Genomic DNA, 19,305 nt, shown 5'->3' with positions numbered 1-19,305 from the left:
TAAGCAAGCGAGTGACCTAGGCAAGAGTGAGAGGACAGGGACATTTCTGATGCAGTGCATTTATGGACAGACCGCAAAAGGTAGAAATGATTAGGGATTAGTTGTCTGGATGGAAGAGTGTGTGTCCTCCTGTCTCATATTCCCTACTCTCTTGTCGGGGTTTCACACGACCTCTTCCTAGCTTTGAAATTCCAGTACCTCATCATGACCATCAAGCAATGCACCAACCTGACTCTCATCCTGTATCTGTGACTCAACCTGCTGGTAAACTCCTTTTATAAATCCTGCAACGGGCACCAGCACCACCTTCTGATAACTACCCTATACCATTGTATTTGTTTCCTGTGGCTGCCATAACCAATAACCATAAACTGGATGGCTTAATACAACAGAAATTTGTTCTCTCGTAATTCTAGAAGCTAAAGGCCAGAAATGAAGGTGTGAGCAGGGCTGTGCACTCTCTGAAGTCCCTAGGGGAGAATCCTTCCTTGCCTTTTTCAGCCTCTGGTGTCTGCAGGCATTGCTCGGCTTGTGACAGCATAACTCCAATCTCTGCTTCCATCTTCACATGGCCTTCTTCTCTGTGTGCCTGTGTGTCTCTCTTCTTCTAAAAGGACACCAGTCGTTAGATTTAGGGCCCACCCTAAATCCATTATAATTCATCCCAAGGTCCTTAACTAATAACACCTGCAAAGACCCTATTCCCAAATAATTCACATTCTGAGATTCTAGGTGGACAAATTTTGGGGGGAATACTGTTCATCCCACCATACCCATCCACATAATTACTTAAAAAAATAGCCATGTTTTATACTATGAGTCTATACCTCTGGCTATGCATAAACATTCCAATGATAGACATCTGTGGAAATAAATTGGTCCCCATTCAACAGCCATTCTTCTCCCCTTCTTCCCTAGTCTTAGATACCTATCTCCAAAGTTAGCTGCTGCAAGTTCCAGATACTCATTTTCCCAAGCTCCTTGCAGCCAGGAGTGACTACGTGACTCAGTTCAGCCACGGGGACAGCAGAGGAAATTCAACAGAGGCGATTTACTTGGAAGCTAATGAAGCTTCAGCTTAGGGCCCCATACTCACAACGACCGCAGCCAAGACTCTATGCCTAATTTTGTATTTTTAATATTATTCTGTCTTTCTTAAAGAAGATCCCCAAAATTATATTTGTTCAGGCCCCAGTAAACCTAAAATGCAGTAGTGTCCCTCATGACAAAAAGAGAATGTCCTACCGAGAGTTTTCTTTTCTGCCCCCTTTCTTCCTGTTTCAGATGCTGCCATGAGGATATGATTATTATAGTAACAGTGGTCATTTTTCTATCATGAGTGGAATGCTGAAAGAATCCTAGATATTCTGCCCCTTGACATCATTTAGTGCTGAACCAGCCCCAGAGCCATCTCCCTCCAGATTTCTTGTTATGTGAGAAAAATATATAATAAAGGGTTATTTAGATTTTCTCTGTCATACAGCAAAAAGTGTCCTAACTGATATGGCACTTGACCTAGGCTGGACCAATCAGAGCCTTGCCCTGAATTTTTGGACATGAGTCCCAGAGAGTCTTGTCATTGTCCCTCTGTTGGCTAAAATCACAAGCTATGAAATTCTGGGATGTTTGGTTACCTGAATTCTTGCCACATGAATAAAACTCTTACAGAAAGAGAGAAGAATGAACTTGACACAGGGAGAGAAGCACAGCTAAGAGAAAAAGAAAGAAGACTGATGCTCTGGTCCCTGATTCCCAATGTTATGAGAGAGCGTGGCCTTTCTCCAGTCATGGTTGTCCAACTGTTTAACAGCTTATCTTCCCATTAAAATCCTCTCCTTTGTTTAAACCAATTCAGGTGTGATTTCTTTCACTAGTAAAGTTAAATAGACTAATTAGTAAAGCTTCCTTTCCTTCTGCCAGATGTTACCATTCCCTGTGTCATTTTCCTTTCTTATTTCTCTTTACCTTCTGCCAAGAAGCTGGAATCCAATCCCATGGTTTCAAATGCCCTTGGTGATTAAGAGCAAGCTATGTCATTAGACATACCTGAGTTTACTTCCTGGCTCTGTTACTTACCAGCAATGAAATGTTGGCAAGTAACCATCTCAAAGCCTCATTTACATTATTTCGAAGAAAAGGGTCATGGTAATATCAATCTCATGTAGTTCTAAGAAATAAATAAGCTGGTATGTATAGAGCATTTAATAGAATGCTTGACACACAGTAAACACATAAAATATACTGATTATCATCACAAAGCCAAATATCATTATAATTTCTGGATCACAAGACAAAAATCTTTCACTAACCCCAATCTCTCTCTTGCATTCTAATCCTACATCTCTTATTTCCTTCTGAGCCTTTCCATTAATATTTACCAATTTCACCTTAAACTAAACTGATTTCCACTCTTCTTTCCATCACTCCTCTCCCACCCACACTTCAATTAACAGTCACAATTTAGTTTGTGACACTATCATTATTCTCTCAGTGATCCGGCCTCCGATCTAGGTTGGTCTAGTATTGGTTTTGTTAATCACCCTGTCACACGTATGTATAATGCATTCCTAACTAAAACAAAAGTAAAAACAAAAAATCACAAGGATTATGATTTACAGTTTGTTGTATTTTTCTTTTATTTGTTTAGTTTAGCTATTCAATATTTTTAAAAGTGAATCTGAGACTCTACAATCTTGAATCTACTGTGCTAGGCACAGGTGGTGACTTTACAAACAAAGATATCTTTCACTGGTCATAAAGAACTTGTTTTCTCAATGAGGAGATACAACATGTGGGCAAACTATTATTGTATTTATCACATTTTTCCAGGCATTCAGAGGAAAAAATGCAAAGTGTTTAGAGATTTCAGAATTAGAGGTCACTCCTAACCTAAGTACACTTTCTTTTAGAAAGTATTACACTTGGGTAAGAAGAATACCTTTCTTTGAGCCCCACGCTTTAGGGAGCTCTGCCCGTTATAAACATACAAATTAAATTTATAAAAGAACACCTGGATGCCCTGACACCTGGGATCGAGCAGACAGAGCTGATCCAGCCCTACCTGCAACTTGAAATGTTGGCTCTTATGACAAACTTCTTTCAGTTCCCCCAAAATAATTTCTTCAAATCTCTTGTGCTGTTTGTCCCCAAAACAAAAGGTGAGTGCATCCGCAGGCCTCACTGGACTTCAGAGTTGATACTGCTTTGTTATGTGGGAAAGACCTGAGGAGCAGAATCTGTTAAGTAAGAGAAAACACAAATGCATTAACTGGTCCTGTCCTTCTTCTCAGCGCGGATGCAATAGATTCTTGCAAAATGAAGGCTCTTTTCCCAACTGTCGCTGAGCACCATTTTCTTCTCCATATGTTCCAGGTGTGGCATCTGGACATACTCCTACTTTAGTAAATCAGCATATTTTTAATAGGTGTGCATGGAAGGTGAGGATCAGTTTGCACTATTAAACATTTCAAATTTTTCTTAAATTTTAGTATATGTAGGTCTAGAAGTAATATACATCACCTGTCATATTGATTGTTTATATTACCATATGGATTTAGATATTGCTCTAAAAGGTGATCAAAGAGATATACTATTGCTAGCACGTTATTCAAGGAAGTTAAAATACTTATAAAATTTTTCTGTGATGATGCTATTTTGTCATGTCTCTTTATTAAAATGGTTGAACACAGTGTATAAAATTTATGGTAATTTAGAATCAAATACTGCTTTAAGAATTCTATTGACAATTCCAATTATGATAGCCTTAATAGAATTCTCCAAATTGGAAATTAAAAATACAAAAGTCTAAGAACTATGGTGACTGAAGAAATGCTTTCTAAATTGGCATCACTGACAATATAACACAATTATGTAAAAAAAAAAAAATCTTGATTATAACAGCATTACTGACCTTGTTGAAATGAAGGCAAGAAAAAATTTTAAGAAATAAATATACAATAATTATTCATTATGTTTATATTTTATTACTTAACAAAAAATGTCAGTTGATCAACACAGAATACCCAGCTATGCACAATAATAGTAAATTTAGTAATCTTGGATATTAGCAACACCGTAGTCTTACACATTTTTCAATTTTGACATTATCTACCTAGCAAGGTTTTTAGCTAGATTTATGTTTTATATATTTAGACAAATGGTACGTGGCTCTCATTCATACTTGAGGCCTTGCAAACATTAACAGCAAGTCTACTTTTGAGGGCACTTTATGGATTAAGGAAAATCTGAATTTAGCTTTGAAATACAAGTACCAGTTAAGAGAATCCTGAACAAGGTTGAGATTGGGCAAACATGTGAGGAGTCACCACCAAAGAGGGCAAACGTACAAAGCTGGGGATGCCCATATCCATGTCAGAATACAAGATCCATGAGAGCACAGAGTGTGTCTGCTTTGCTTATTGATATGTCTTTGGAGCCTAGAACATAAATATTTGTTGAATGAAGGAATGAATGAATGATAGTTAAAAGTCTAATTTAACTAGACCATGGAGTGTATAAAATAGAATAGTGGGAGATAAGTCGTAAAGGAACAGATACTGGGAGATAGAAAACAGTTCATATGATGTTTTATCTAATTCATCAGCAAACAGGGCATTGTTTTATAACAGAGGGTGGCAGACATCTTCTTCCCTCGATCCTCTCTTCAAGATGAGGACAATATTGTTCTAGGACATGGAAATTTTCACTGATAGGATCAAAGAGATCACTGGAAAAAGAGAAGGGAGGAAAGGAGAAGAAAAGAGAAGAAAGGAAAAGGAAGAAAGAAAAGCTCCACATGAAGGATCTTTAAGAGGCTTTGGGGATAAGTCTAGGCAGACCTCTGGAGGTTTTATTTGTATAAGGGCTCAACATGTTCTGGGAAGAGCAGTGAGAAAATGCTTTGGAAATGACTGTGAGCTTCAAGACTGAGAGGTCTAGACACAGGGGAGAGATAAAGGCCACCTCCCCACCTCTTGGGACCTGCTCCCATAGAATACAAGAAACTCATCCTTCAGTGGGGGCATGTCACCAAGCTGTGTCCTGTCCAATGATAGTGGTCACAGCAGTGTTCACAAGGAAGAGAGTTTCAGAGTGCACTACCACTGGATCCATTCGCAGTGCCCTATGAATCAACCCTTAAAGGAACTCTGCTAAGTTCCCCATGAAAGAAGAGCTTTGAAAAAAAAAGATAAAAGAGTGATTCAAATTGAAGAGTCATAACACTGAAGACAAAGAAAAAATTTAAGAGAAGTTCTTCTATAGAGCCTATCAAAAAAAATGTAGCACAGCATAGAAGAACTTGTGCAGAATTCTATTGCTAGAACTAGAGAAAAAAAGAGGAAAAAAATGAGAAAAAATTTTATAAAACGCTCACTTCTTGCAAATATTCTAAGTTGGTTAAGCTTTAAAGTCTTGTGTTTAGTCACCAAGTTTCTGTAGAAGTCTTCTATTTTTCTTTTAGTTCATAAATATTTTTATTGCTAAAATTGAGGCTTCACTATATGCCTCTTGACTTGAGTTTACATTTTACAACTGAAAATAACATATAAAATCTCAAAAAACAAAATCATAGCCAAATTGTTGAACTTTAGCTGGTTTTAGGTCAGAGGGCAAGAATCCATTGAATTTTGTTCTTTCCACCTAAAATAAAGAAATGCCCAAGTTTGCCTAAAGCTTGGCCCTAATTCCCCACTGTATCTGGGGCCAAGTTTTTCAGTTATTCTGGCACAAAGATATAGTTTTTAATGACACCTGAGACCAGGTGAATTTTTTAATGATTTTAATTCTAAGATTTCATAAGGCTACAGAAAACAAAAATTTTCCATTGCTGAAAGTTTTCACTTGATGATTTTTAAGGACAGAAAGTAAAGTCTCTTAGAGTAAGTTTATATGATACAATTCATTTGTATCTTAAACTAGTGGTTTCCCCAAAGTAGGCACAGAATAATTTCACGCTTCCGTGTGGCTGAAGTCTCAGTTAAGACTTTGTAGCATGGAATCAAAGCTCAAATACTCCTTTCCTATTTAGTGATTTCTTCCATCCAAATTTCATAAGCCAAGGTCAATAAGGATAAAATGTGTGAGTGAATGGAGGTTTTGAAGCAATGGATTATTTATACTGTGGTTGTGATTAAGACATAAGGTGGGAAGTAAAATGAAATTCTATAAACTGACTTCATGAAGGCTAACAGTTGTTTTAAAGCCAGGAACTAGAAATTCCAATAAGAACATAATTTATCTTAGTTCTAAAACATTAGTAAATTGCTGAGAAGTAGACTTTGATTCCCTATCAGGGGAAAACTTGTAAAAGATAAATTTAAGCCAGGCTATCTTCCTCCAAGATACGTTTGTGTTCTAGTTTCCACTGAGGATTAAGGTAACAAGTCTTTAGCAAGCTATTTCCATTTTACCAAACATATACCACAAAAGACGTGAACTCTGTCCTTCAAGGTAGATGTTAGGTGAACCAAGCAGGCATAAGCAAGATAGACGAGGAGCTAGCAGAACACTAAATAATCTGTAATCCAAATGCTAGATTGTACAGAACAGAATAGGGTTTTAGAGAATATTTTTTAAAAGTTGTTAGCTAAATTTTAAGAACAAATAGGTCTTGAGTTAGAGACTCACTGACTCCTATTCCACCCTTAGTGAATGACTATTGTTTATTGGCACCGTGTAGAGTTGTGGAAAGTCAAAGATGACAGAGTCCATATTCTTTACCAAAAAAATCTGTGGGGGACACAAACATACACAGAGGAACAAAAGACACGAAAATTCTGTACGCTATAGATACATGTTTACGGTGCAAGGTGAACACAGAAGGAAGGCACCAGACTCAGCAGGGGATGGGGGTGGGAAGGGAGTTCGTTGGAAGGAAGCTTGCACACCAGACATGTGGGAAGGAAAGGGAGACCAATGCTAGGCAGAGAAGCTGAATAAACAACAAAACCAACGAGTTGCCATGAACAAAGTTCCTGGGCTAAGGGTAGGGTAGGGATTGAGAAATAAATAGAGATACTGTTGAGAAGCACTGGGAGGTAGGATGAACAGCTGAGCTGGGGCTGGATATGGATGGTGTAAGTGGGTTGAATGGTAGCCCCCCAAAAGATAAGTCTATATATTAATCCCCAGAACCTGTGAATGTGTCCTGTTTGGGAAAAAAGAAAAAAAAAGATCTTTGCAAATGTAATTAAGCTAAGGACATTGAAATAAGGAGATCATCCTGGATAATCTGGGTAAGCCTTATACCCAATGACAAGTGTCTTTATAAGAGTGAGGCACAAGGATATTTGACACAGAGGAACAGCCTCAGAGAAGAGGAAGAGGCACTAGGAAGACTGATGTGGAAACTGGAATTTTACAGCCACAAGAAATCAAGAAATGACACCAGCCACCAGAAGCTGGAAGAGACAAAGAATGGATTCTCCACTAAAACCCGAAGAGGGAGTATGGCATTACTGACACCTTGATTTTGGACTTCTGTCCTCCAGAACTGTGAAGGAATAAATTTTAGTTGCTTTAATCCACCCAGTTTGTGGTAGTTTGGTATGACAGCCCTATGAAACTAACAAAGAGGACCTTGAGTTCCACACTGAGTCCAGGCTCACTCTGATGGTGAATGACTTTATTTTGCTGTAGAGGTGGTTTAAAAGTGGGATACAGGATTGATGGGGAGTTACAGCAGGGATCATGGGGAAGGAAACCTTTTGGTAAACTATTACAATAATTCAAAAAACAGGTCATAAGATTGTTGTCAAACGTATAATTTCCAAAATCTTAAGACAATATAATTCTCATACAGAGTCACAAAGTTTCACTGAACTTATTAATAAGGAAATCGGCAGGATACAAAGCCAGTCCATCTTGCTGCTTCATTATACTAAAACATGCTAACACATGGTGACTATACTTTACACTGTATGCATTATACATTTGAAAGTTGCTAAGGGAATAGATCTTAAAAGTTCTCATTACAAGAAAAAAATTGTAACTATATGTGGTGATAATGTTACCTAGACTTACTATGGTAATCATTTTGCAATATATGCATTCATTAAATCATTATGTTGTAAGTACACCTAAAATAGTATAATGTTATATGTCAGTTATATCTCAATAAAAAATGCGGAGTTTCTGAAAAAATAAAACACGCTAACAAATGCATGTAGAGTCAGTGAAAGAAAAAAAGAACTCGAATGAGATTGCTAAATTACAACAACAGCAAAAACGATTTATTTTCCTTAAGGGCCAGACATCATAATCTGTGGATTTTATCTTCTTTACTGGGCTAAAACTATTGCATTACTACTGGGAAAAATAAACGTGCACCTTCTTTGTTTTCTACAAGCTAATATTTATGTTTACAAAGCTGTAAAATGTTCTCATGGATACCACTAAACATCAAGTCAAGGAAAGATACATTCTTAAGATAGATGACTTTTGGGTGAGTTTGTTAGACAATGCCATTGCTTACTGATGAAAATCATGCCATTATCTTTTTGCCTTACTTCCAACTTCTGGATAACGTTTTCTTAATATTTGAGACTCGAGTCAAAAATAGAGTGGAAAACGTATATTTAGAGACCTTGCAAAGAAAACCTTACAAGACAAATACTGAGGAGCACCTCCTCCAATATCACGTCATAATTTCATGTTATCCTGATGTAATTTGTTTGCAAAGTCTTCTAAGAGGATATATTTTTAATAAAATGCATTTGTATTACTGTATTCAATAATATCTGAGCAGCTACTGTGTATATAAAGTTACATGATACTTTCCTTCAAGGACTTTATCATATCGCTAAGGTTTGAAAGTGCTAAAGGTTTAACACATGAAATGTGTTAATAATAAAATAAATAATAAAAGCATTAGAAATATCATACAGTAAATGTTAACTATATTTAATCAAATGTCAAAATATATGATTCCCTTCTTATCCTGGTCTTAAATGTACAGTTTCGCAGAGAATTTTTGTGTAATGGGGGAAGTTAATGAGATATGATTAGAAAACTAGCAAGACACTGGATTTCATAGATGACCAGGAAGAGGAATCCTGATTTTGCTGGAATAAAATGTAGAAATGACAAAATTAGGGAGTAATGAATTCCATTCACGTAGTTTCTCCTCAAAACAGATTTAGTAATAAGATGAACTTCCTTGGAAACATGATACAAAGAGAAGTCTTTGTTGGCAGCTGAGGAAAAAATCTAATCAAAATTTTTTGTTAAATAAAACAGTTTGATGACTTTAAAAGGAGCCATAAATGTACTAGCAACTTCCATTTTAGTGGCTACACAGAGAAGAACTTTATGTCAACCTATATGATTAAGTTTTGATTTTTACGTTGGAATTTGTCTAGTACTGTACATATGATGTGACAAACATAGGAAACTTGTTTCCAGGATGCCACTTCTGACCCAGGATTTAGTTCCCACCGTGCCTGGTTCACAACTATTGCAGCATTTATGATATTGTATTGTAATTTTTCTTACTGTTCCCCACAATGGAATGTTAGCCCCTCAAAGACAGGAAACTTGCTGTTTTCATCACAAAATTCATAGCACAGTGCCCGACACACCCTAGATGCTCAATTAATAGATGTTAAATTGTAAATGAATGTATCCATAAATGAACAAAAGATTTGGGGGTATTCTGCCATAAAACAAGCTTAAGGTAAGTTTGCCAAATATATTATATATATAATGATACCTCTAAAAGTGATTTACCTCACTTTGTCACTTTTTTTTTTTGCATATGGTATACAAAATTTCCCTCAAAAGGAAATATTATTAGAAGTTTCTAATTCAAAACATTAAACCATTTACACAGATATAGAGAGAGATATATTGAGGGAAACAGGGATATGTCACCCCAAAAAATGCCACTTTGGCATGTTGATTATTTTGAATGCAAGGCACTGAAGAAACAGCAGGTGCAGATACTCTGACTCTCTTATGTTTCCACTGTGTCTCATGCATTGTCCCCCTACGGATGACTTGATATACATCAAACAATCACTGTAGTTCCAAGGTGCATAAGACTGCAATATTTACTCTGTACTCAAAGAATAGCTGTGCAGGGATGGTTAATTAGGGCTCAGGATCAAGATACTTCAGCAATAGCCAATAGCCAGGGTGAATAAGCCAAATTTTAGGGACTATGGAATTCAAGCAAAAGTAAGGACCTTGGAGAGTCTTGATTAATCAGGCAGATATTAGAGATCAAAGCAGAAATATAAATCCACTGGGATATGCAGGAGGGCCGGAAGCAGGAAATCTGGTTAGTGAAACATATATGGTTATTGCCATTTTATAAGGAGGCTGTCCTTTTCAATAAAATTTTCTTAGAATTTGGGGAATCCTGGGAACCTTAGCATCTATTCTCCACAAGCAGAAAAAAGAGCAGTGCACTTCTGTGACAATGCATGTCTACACAGATATAGAGGGTTCAGTAAGTGAAACATGAAGTCTACAATTGAAGGTGAGAGCTAAATGCTACTTCTGAGTCAAGAATACCACAGCAGAGCTCTAAAAAAGTAGAATGAATTTTTGTTTTTCTTTTTTTTTTTTTAAAGAGGAAGGCTTGCCTTTTTTTTTTTTTAAGTATTTGTTTATTTATTTATGGCTGTGTTGGGTCTTCGTTTCTGTGCGAGGGCTTTCTCTAGTTGCGGCAAGTGGGGGTCACTCTTCATCGTGATGCGCGGGCCTCTCACTATCGCGGCCTCTATTGTTGCGGAGCACAGGCTCCAGACGCGCAGGCTCAGTAATTGTGGCTCACGGGCCCAGTTGCTCCTCGGCATGTGGGATCCTCCCAGACCAGGGCTCGAACCCGTGTCCCCTGCATTGGCAGGCAGATTCTCAACCACTGCGCCACCAGGGAAGCCCAGAATTAATTTTTAAAGTAATTCTTTTGGTGAGCTACATGTGTCAAAGTCCCAGAAATATCCGCCAAAAGACACCAGACAAAGAATACAGAGGTAAAGTTTCAGCCACACTTAGATTCACCTGAGCTAGATAGATTGCCTGTTACATAAGCTTATCTTGAATTCTCCACTTCATTTTACGAATCAATGCACTCAGCTCTGAGATTAAAGATGGTATAACACAATACAAAATGTTATTTGATCAGGAAACATCCAAATCCCTTAACAGGATTAGCATACAGCAGAGACTCTCAGGTGAGGGACTCCTTACAATAAAGTGAAGGGAAACATGCAACTCAAACTTAAATGGTCTCAAGGAGTCAGCACAAGTTTAAGGAAATTCAATTCTGTTGACCACACGATAAACATAGAATACTTTGAACGTGGTATTCCCTCTACATAGGATGTAGCTCTTGACACACATTTCAGCTCAAGTGCCTTTCTTTTCTTGAGGGAAGCCTTACCTCATCCCAAGTTTCTTTTATTTTATACTCACATACAGTTTGTCTCTTTCCTTTATGTCACATACTTCCATTTTTAACTATAAAATCCCTTATACAATTTTTCATTAATGTCTTTATTTATGAATGTAATAGTAGAGACTATGTCTATCTTTGTTCACCATTTCAACTGTGCCACCTAGAATACAGCATTTCATATGCTATGAGCTCAAAAATATTTGTTGACTGCCTGAATGAATGACTAGATAAATGAATGTCATCGCCAACCGGAGTCACTACTATACTTTTAATTCCAACCAAAACAAGTAGAATACAATACATTTGCCCATAAAAATTGGACAAATAGAAAAATATAGCCTAGAAAAAAAACAGACAGCAATTAAAGAGAGACAAATACAAACCACTACTAAAATTTCTGCTTTCAGAAAAAAAAAAATCAATTAAAATCAGCGACTCCCTTTTCCTTAGGCAATATCTCCTCTAAACCCAGTTACTGAAATCAGACCATATAAGAACCAAAGGAAGACAGTAGAGTGATTTAACCCTGCCAATGGAGGATGCTTTAAAGGTGGTTTTAGTCATGTTCCCATTACACCCAGTGTAATGGGAGGCGGTGTCCCCGCCTCTGGAGCTTCCAGTCATAATTGTGACGAGGAGAGTTGGAGGAAAACTCTGAAAATGATTAAAGAGCCAAAAAAAAAAAACAGACACCGTGATGAAAGCCTAGAAGAATCAGTATTATTTCACCCCCAGAAAAAGTTGGCAGATTAAATAATGGAATGGTGTGGATGGTAAGCGGCTGTTCTACATTCCCAGGAGCATAGGAAAGGGAGGGAGGCTTCAAGTTCAGCCTAAGGAAGGACTCGTTCTCCCTCCCACCCCAGCCCGCGTACCTTCTGTCCCGCTGCCGCGGGCTTCAGGTGGCCTCCCACTTCTCGGTGATAAACCGCTTCTATTTCTTTACCCATGATTCTCCTTAAAGTCCTTCTTGTAAAAAATTTTCCCTGACTACAAAAGTTTCGTGAAGACTCTCCCATGCAGCTACTCTCACCCTCTGGAGCAATTGTTTGAATCTATTGTTTCTGAAATCTTTGCAAAGCATTTGATTAAGACAGGAAGCCTTAAAAGGATCTTAGATTTCTTTAATGTCTTAAGTCAAAAGCAAAAATGCTTGGTGTAGATGATACATATTTTCCATAATATTAAGGATATACCCACAGCGAGACAACATTTTTAAGGGCATAGATGCCAGATTATGTTGTTGCCTGTTGGCTTAAATCTAAAATTCCTTTTCCTAACTTTTTAAGCTCTCCAGCAGTTGCAGTCCTGCTTGGTGACAGGTTAGTGAAGACAGAGAAAATGTAACATCTCTCACAGACTTAGAATAATATATCCTTGAAAGAACATAGGTTCTCAGTGTTCACTGAACCGCATGTGATAACCTACTTATTGCATGAACTTTCTCACCGAACCCTGGGCTCTTTTCCCCTTGCTGATACTGTCAAGTAACGAAACGACTACAGAAAATCTCAAAGAGAGTGAGGGTGAGTGGTATTCAGAACATCTTATCTGACTTCAGTATTTGTAGCCACTGATAGACCTGAATAATATTTTCAAGAAGAATGATTATTTCCTACTGATTCACCACCCCAAACTATCCTTAAGAACAGGTGAATTGGGGCTTTATTCACACAGTGTACAAAACAGTTTAATAAACTGCACTAAATTCAGGATCTGGCATGAGTTCTTTTTCATATTAAATAATACTACCAATCTGATAATCAGATACAGAATTACTATTAATTTAAGATTCATTAGAAATCTTCAAGCGTGATGCAACAATCTATACAAAGTTGGCAACTTATATTACAATAACTCAAGTAGATTTATTTTAACATCAATAAATAAACAACGTATCAAACTAGCAGAGAATCAAAACTCTCAACTACTTTCATCTAGGGAATGTTAAAATGAAACCCTTAGCAGAGTTACAATTCTTTATGAAGACAAGATAGAGACATCCCATGTTCTTAAAATTCTAAGAATGATTTATGTTTTGAATTTTAGTTCTGTGTGCTTGTGTATGTATATGCATGTGTATTTTAAGTGAAGAGGATAGGTTTTATTCATTTCCATATGAGTCAGATTAATTTTTTTAAATATATAAGATCTATCTTTGCACTGAAAAATTAGAACCCAAAGGGAAAAATATGAAAAAAAATCAATTAAGAGAGGACTATAATAAGACCTGATTTACAGTCTTAAGTGCACTGTTCAAATATTCTAATAAGCCACACAGACCCCTTGTGTGATTTCATTTTCATCACACAGAAATGAACAAAACAAGTCATGGATAACAAAAGCACCTACTATCACTCAATTGAAAATAGACACACACACACAGAAAAAAATAGTCCAAGCAACTTTGGAGCTCAATGCTAACAAACAATTTTATTTCATGTAACCAATTTTGTAGCATTTTTTCTAGAATTTAAGTCTACCACAGTATCTCATCTTTTGGTCTGCATTTATAGAACAGATTGGGGGAAAAAAATGCCTATGTCAGAGTCCAACTCTAAAGAATTTGTGCAATGCTTCCAAGTTTCTAATTGTATAAATATTCATGTTTCCAAACTGAATGTAATAATTAAAGTAGTGTGTTCTACTTCAAGAAAACCCATATTTCATATTGGACGTTACTCATGGTAACATGGACAGAAGTGCATTTCTGTGCTCTGTTACACATGCTTTTCATTTAGTATCTAAAAATGATATAGCCATGTGATAGGCAACCAAAAAAAGCAAGTTGATGGAAAAAGGCCTTCGAAGTATAATATCTTTTTTAATAAATGTTTTTATCAAAATAGATTAAACTTTAAATTAAACCAGGTCAGGACTCCCTCTTCAAAGCCACATAAGAAAGTTTCACCCAAGCTTATGATAATCAAAGTGACCCCTTATCCATGTGATAGAGTAATAAACACACAAGAAACACACTGCCTGTTAGGCTAAATTAAATGTACTTCCCTTCTGTGAGAAGTCTTAAAAGAACCTTACAAATAAATGGCTATGAAATGGCTACTATCTCATTGGTCTTCCATGGTTTTCCACATTTTTATTATTCTGGTCCCACTCTGCTCCTTCTATATCCACAGTCAAATAAGGTAAATGGGAGAAGATCAAGCCACCTAATATTTCTGGATAAATGGAACTAAAACTGCAAGATTAGGGAGCTGAAATGGGAGAAATGGGACTATTTTTGCATAACAGTTACCTCTTATTGGGCTTACAACAAATGCCCAAAAAGGCACTGGACATGTCATGCATTGCCACCAATCCTTCTTGTCACTAACAAGCTTGTGCTAGACATAGCAGAGACAGCATCAAAATCCAGGTCTCCCCGAATTCATAGCCCATGTTTCTCCTGCCGTGCCAAATTTCCTTCCTTTGGAGGGCTCTACTGGAGCTCCAAAAAGGTACAGAGTTCCAATGTTCCAGTGGAATTAAGTGAGTGAGCAAAACACATTTGCACAGTCAACAGAACCAAAATCAGAAGACAATTTCTTGCCTATTTGGAAGCATAGCCCTTAAAGGTCAGTCATACTCAATACAAATATGAGCCAATGATTTTGCAAAATAGGATCCCATCCACACAGATAATAGAAGCTAATCGACTTAAAGGATCCTATGGAAAGAGATCACCTGTAGTTGCAGTTATGTACAGAAGAGAGAAGCAGAAGTCTAGTCTCAGGCTGTCTAAATGTGGAAAGGGCACAGAGGGTGCACAAGCCGCCTCAGGGGAGGCCTTTGCCTGAATCATGTATCTCCAGTGGCCAGCCTGCTGTCGAGGAAGCGCACAATGGCAACTCTACCCATCTGGGGGCTAAGGAATGTCAGTTGAATGTGAAAGATGCCGAGGTTATGCTATCCCACCTCACCATCAGGTGTGTCTGCAAGGTCAGAGTCACCTCTATTTTAACATAAACCATAGGTAACTCTGTTTACGGCTCTGTCCCTCCAGGGCACCAAGATTTCTCCCTGTACTCTAGATGGACCACCTGACCAAGTAACAGACCAAGAAAATGACTCTCGTGTTTCAAAAAGTTCTACTCATATACAAAAGGAGAGTTTTCTTATTGAGCAGAACCCAGTTGTATTATTTATTTCCTTAACACTAGATTATTAGTGAAATTTTTGTTAAAACAAATATTTGCAAAAGAAATTAATGCAAAAGAGAACTCTTCAGTTTGATTTATAAGACAGTCTAAGAAAATGAGTATGCTTTAATACCTCTCTAGCAACATGGATTTGTGAATTACAGTAAGTTGACCTGGTACAATTACTGAAGCTTATTAATGAAATTCCCCAGAAAGGAGGCCTTTGTATTATGTAATAATACATAAAATAATCCCAAAAATGAGGTTATTCTTGGTTTATTCCACTGTACATCTTCAAATCACTTACAGTGTTTACTAGCAACATTAATATGTTCTGAGGACTTTCCACATAAATACACTCACTATTATCAGATAAACACACATTGAGAGAGATCTGGAGCTGACACTCATGTAATACTGTCACACTGGACAAAAAATCTGTTGTCAATTTTTTATAAGTGACAATAAAGGCAATAGTTTATCCATGAATTTGTTCCAGCTGCATATAGTATTGACATCATGAGTAGAAAAAGTCTCTACAAGAGTAAAACAGACAGCAAGGAATGGCATATATTTAAAACTCTATAATATAACATGCTATGGGAATATTTTTCTTGTACATTAACTATTATATAAATATTTTCAAACATTTATGTCGAGTATATTTCTATTATTCATATTGTTTGAAAGAACTCCCATCTTAAACTCTGAGAAATTTTGAAAAAAATTTAAAAGTTCTCAAGTGACTGAAAACTAATATAATTTCTGCTGTCTCCAATTTCAACAGCCAGATTCACTGGCCTCATCTGATTTCCAACAACCAATTTCCCAGGTTTAAAAAAATAGCCCTTATAATAGCTAAGGTTTCCAATAAGCTGTTCTTTAGAGGTCTGGTTTGATAATCACTCCAAGCTCCATAGGAAATGCAATATTTTCAACACATACGGAACAGCACACCTGTGTCCCCCGCGCAGGCTGGCCTCCGGTAATCTCCATGCGAGTGTTTCCAAACCGTTGGGTCTTTTGGGTCTCCTCCATTCATAGAGGGACACAAATGGGAACGTTTTGATGTCTGTTAACTGATGTTTGTCCAAGCATTATGAAGTAATAATCCACAGGAGCCACAGAAGCTTTTACAAGGCAAAGTCAAGGGAACAATCAAAGTTTTGAGTGGATTATTGCAAGTCCACACCCAGGCAAAGCTGAATTACAGCTTTTCATCCTTCCACAATGATACTATAAATAAAGCAAAGAAATTTTTGTTCTCGTGTAATCCCCTCTATTATGTGGTCTTGTAGGCCGTCTCACGCGATTGGTGCAGTCTACACTGGGAGCTTGCCATGCGGCGGGGTGAGTCACAGAGCCGTCTGCTGGCCTCACACCATAACTCAATGGGACCTTGAGGGCCTGTCATGTCCTTGTGAGGTAAATCTCCGAAGTATAGGAAAAGAACTCATAAATCCAAAGAAGGAAAACGGTTTGGAAAAGTTGAGGTTAAAATGCCCCAAATGCAATCTCAGAAAAAAAACAAAAAACAGAAACAACTACCTTTGAGTTGTTGCTCAATGGAACACTCCAGCACTAGCTTCCATTCAGCAAAGATAAAAATGAAGAGCCCTCGTCTGTGTAACATGGTTATGCTTCTCCTACAAACTCTACAAACTCTACAAAAAACTCTACAGAGAACAAGTGGTAGCTGTCCGTAATTGAGGAATGACCGGACTCTCCCATCAGCACAACTGGTGTAAATTGCTGGATAATCATTTCAGCTGCGGTGAACAGTATAGTTGAACACCAAGAAAAGGCATGAATTGACTCCCTCCTATGTGATTCCTCGTTTACATAAAAGCCCTCAAGGCATTAACAACTTTGTGGTTCACTTAGTTTCTTGGAATGACATAAATACATATACGTTGTAAGAAAAATAAATTAAGCAGTACCTCCAGGCCGTGCTTATTTCAACTACCTTTAGTCATTATTATTTTGTCCTTTTAAAAAGTCAGACGTACAGTGAGTGTGCAGGTGTGTGTGTTGTATATGTCCCTTCCACCTGGCAGAAAGCTCACTTTACCATTTATTTGGTCATGATACAAAGCTAACAGTCACGCCTGATTTAAGGCAGACAATAGTCCTCATGTTAATAACATGGTAAATATAAGTTGATATGGGAAGTATTTAATCTGTACTTGTGCCACCACCCTGAAACAACAGGTATAGACATTAAGTTTATTTAGAAATTCTCCACACCATGCCCTACAGGATTAGGGTTTGTGACAATAAACTCAGTACTATACACACTGGAAATGCAAAATAACTATCTGCTAAATTAATGAACAGACATCAGAAAAACACAGTGGGTGTGTGTGTATGTGTGTGTTCTCAGTCGTCTAAAAGGGATAGGATGGAAGAAATTTAAGGAAGATTATTCCAACATAAGAGTGGATAGGAGGAATCAATGTCTACATTACTGTCCACAGACTCAAGCTTTCTTAATTAATAAAAAAAAAATTTAAAAAGAGATGTTTGCTTTATCACTGATGAGCAAAGGGATTCGTTGTCCTTGGGTCAAATGTTCATGCAATGACTGGGAAGTTAGTGGAGGTCACGGGGTCATGTTGCTTTCCCAGGATTGTGGTATGACAAGTTTTCCTAAAAAAGGATGTGAGCAGGACAGGCAATGAAATGGATTTATAAAGACACTATCAAGATAAAGTTTGAAAAAAATTGCAGAAATGTTTACTCATTAATTTGAAAGGAAAATGATCAACCTTTACAGAAAATGTACCTAGTTTCTGAGGAGCAGCAGTTTTAGACCTAAATGCTTAATGATCTGGGGAAGGGCAAGGATTACACTAATGTTTCAAACACTCACGAAGAGGACTCTTTCCAAGGGTCACCTAGAGAGACTCAGAAAAAGGCTTTAGTAAATAATCCCTCATCTTCACCAAACCAGTATTCCATGTCTGGAATCACACTGATTCTGAAAATTGTGCAGTGTAATAGGGAAAGAAACCGGTCTGGCCTGACAAATGTTACCACAGTCACTCCTGGTTTGTTTGGTAGAGGCTAGGAATTTTTCTAATATTGAAAGGTAAGGAAATTCATTTTTTTCTTGAAATCAGATGCTGCCTTGACTGCTGAGTCTGCCCAGCTTTACTACTGAGCAGGAACTAAGGGAAGATCTTGGCGCAGTGAAGGTTATTAGTACAAAGACTGAACCTGGAAAAAAAGGGTTCCCACGGCCTACAGACTTAAGCCCCACTCTTTAGCATGGCATATAAGGCTGGTCTATGACCACTGCTTTCCATCTTCTACATACATTCTGTGTTTCATGCATATCAGAAGTCAGTTTGTTCCTCCAATGTACCATGTACATTTCACAACCCCATGTATTTGCATGGACAGCTCACTCTGCCTAGTTTGCCCTTTGTTCTCTTTTCCAGCTAGCAAATTCCTGCTCACTTCCCAAAGCCCCACATCGAATACTAAGCCCTTTCTCTAGCTCTTCCTTATTCCCCAAGTACTTTTAACATCCTTTTAGCATTGCGTTTTTCACATTGTACCAATTATTTATTTGTATACATCTGTCTTCTGAGACACTGAGCACTTGAAGATCAGGATATTTTCTTATTTATCTTTATGTTGTAGCATAGTACCTAGCATACAGTAGGAGATCAATGGATGTTAGTTTTATAAGGAAAAAAGAAGATGCAATTTAGAGAATTAGGAAAATACTCATAATAAAAGTCATTAATGGAGAGAAGA

General features: G+C 37.3%; 2 long non-coding RNA genes across 2 annotated transcripts in view; both read left to right on the top strand.

The window, feature by feature from the left end:
- Positions 1-19,305, top strand: part of LOC309628400 — a 723,103-nt gene that overhangs the window by 574,046 nt on the left and 129,752 nt on the right. The window lies entirely within an intron of this gene.
- On the top strand, positions 8,867-17,505 carry LOC309628397. The gene is made up of 2 exons (XR_014244475.1): positions 8,867-11,396; positions 16,839-17,505. It is a non-coding gene; the product is annotated as an uncharacterized lncRNA (long non-coding RNA).

The sequence above is a fragment of the Balaenoptera borealis genome (genome assembly GCF_965194805.1).
Source record: "Balaenoptera borealis genome assembly, chromosome: 4".
Taxonomy (NCBI): domain Eukaryota; kingdom Metazoa; phylum Chordata; class Mammalia; order Artiodactyla; family Balaenopteridae; genus Balaenoptera; species Balaenoptera borealis.
Note: the sequence above shows the minus strand (reverse complement) of the source record. Positions and strands in the feature narration are given on the sequence as shown.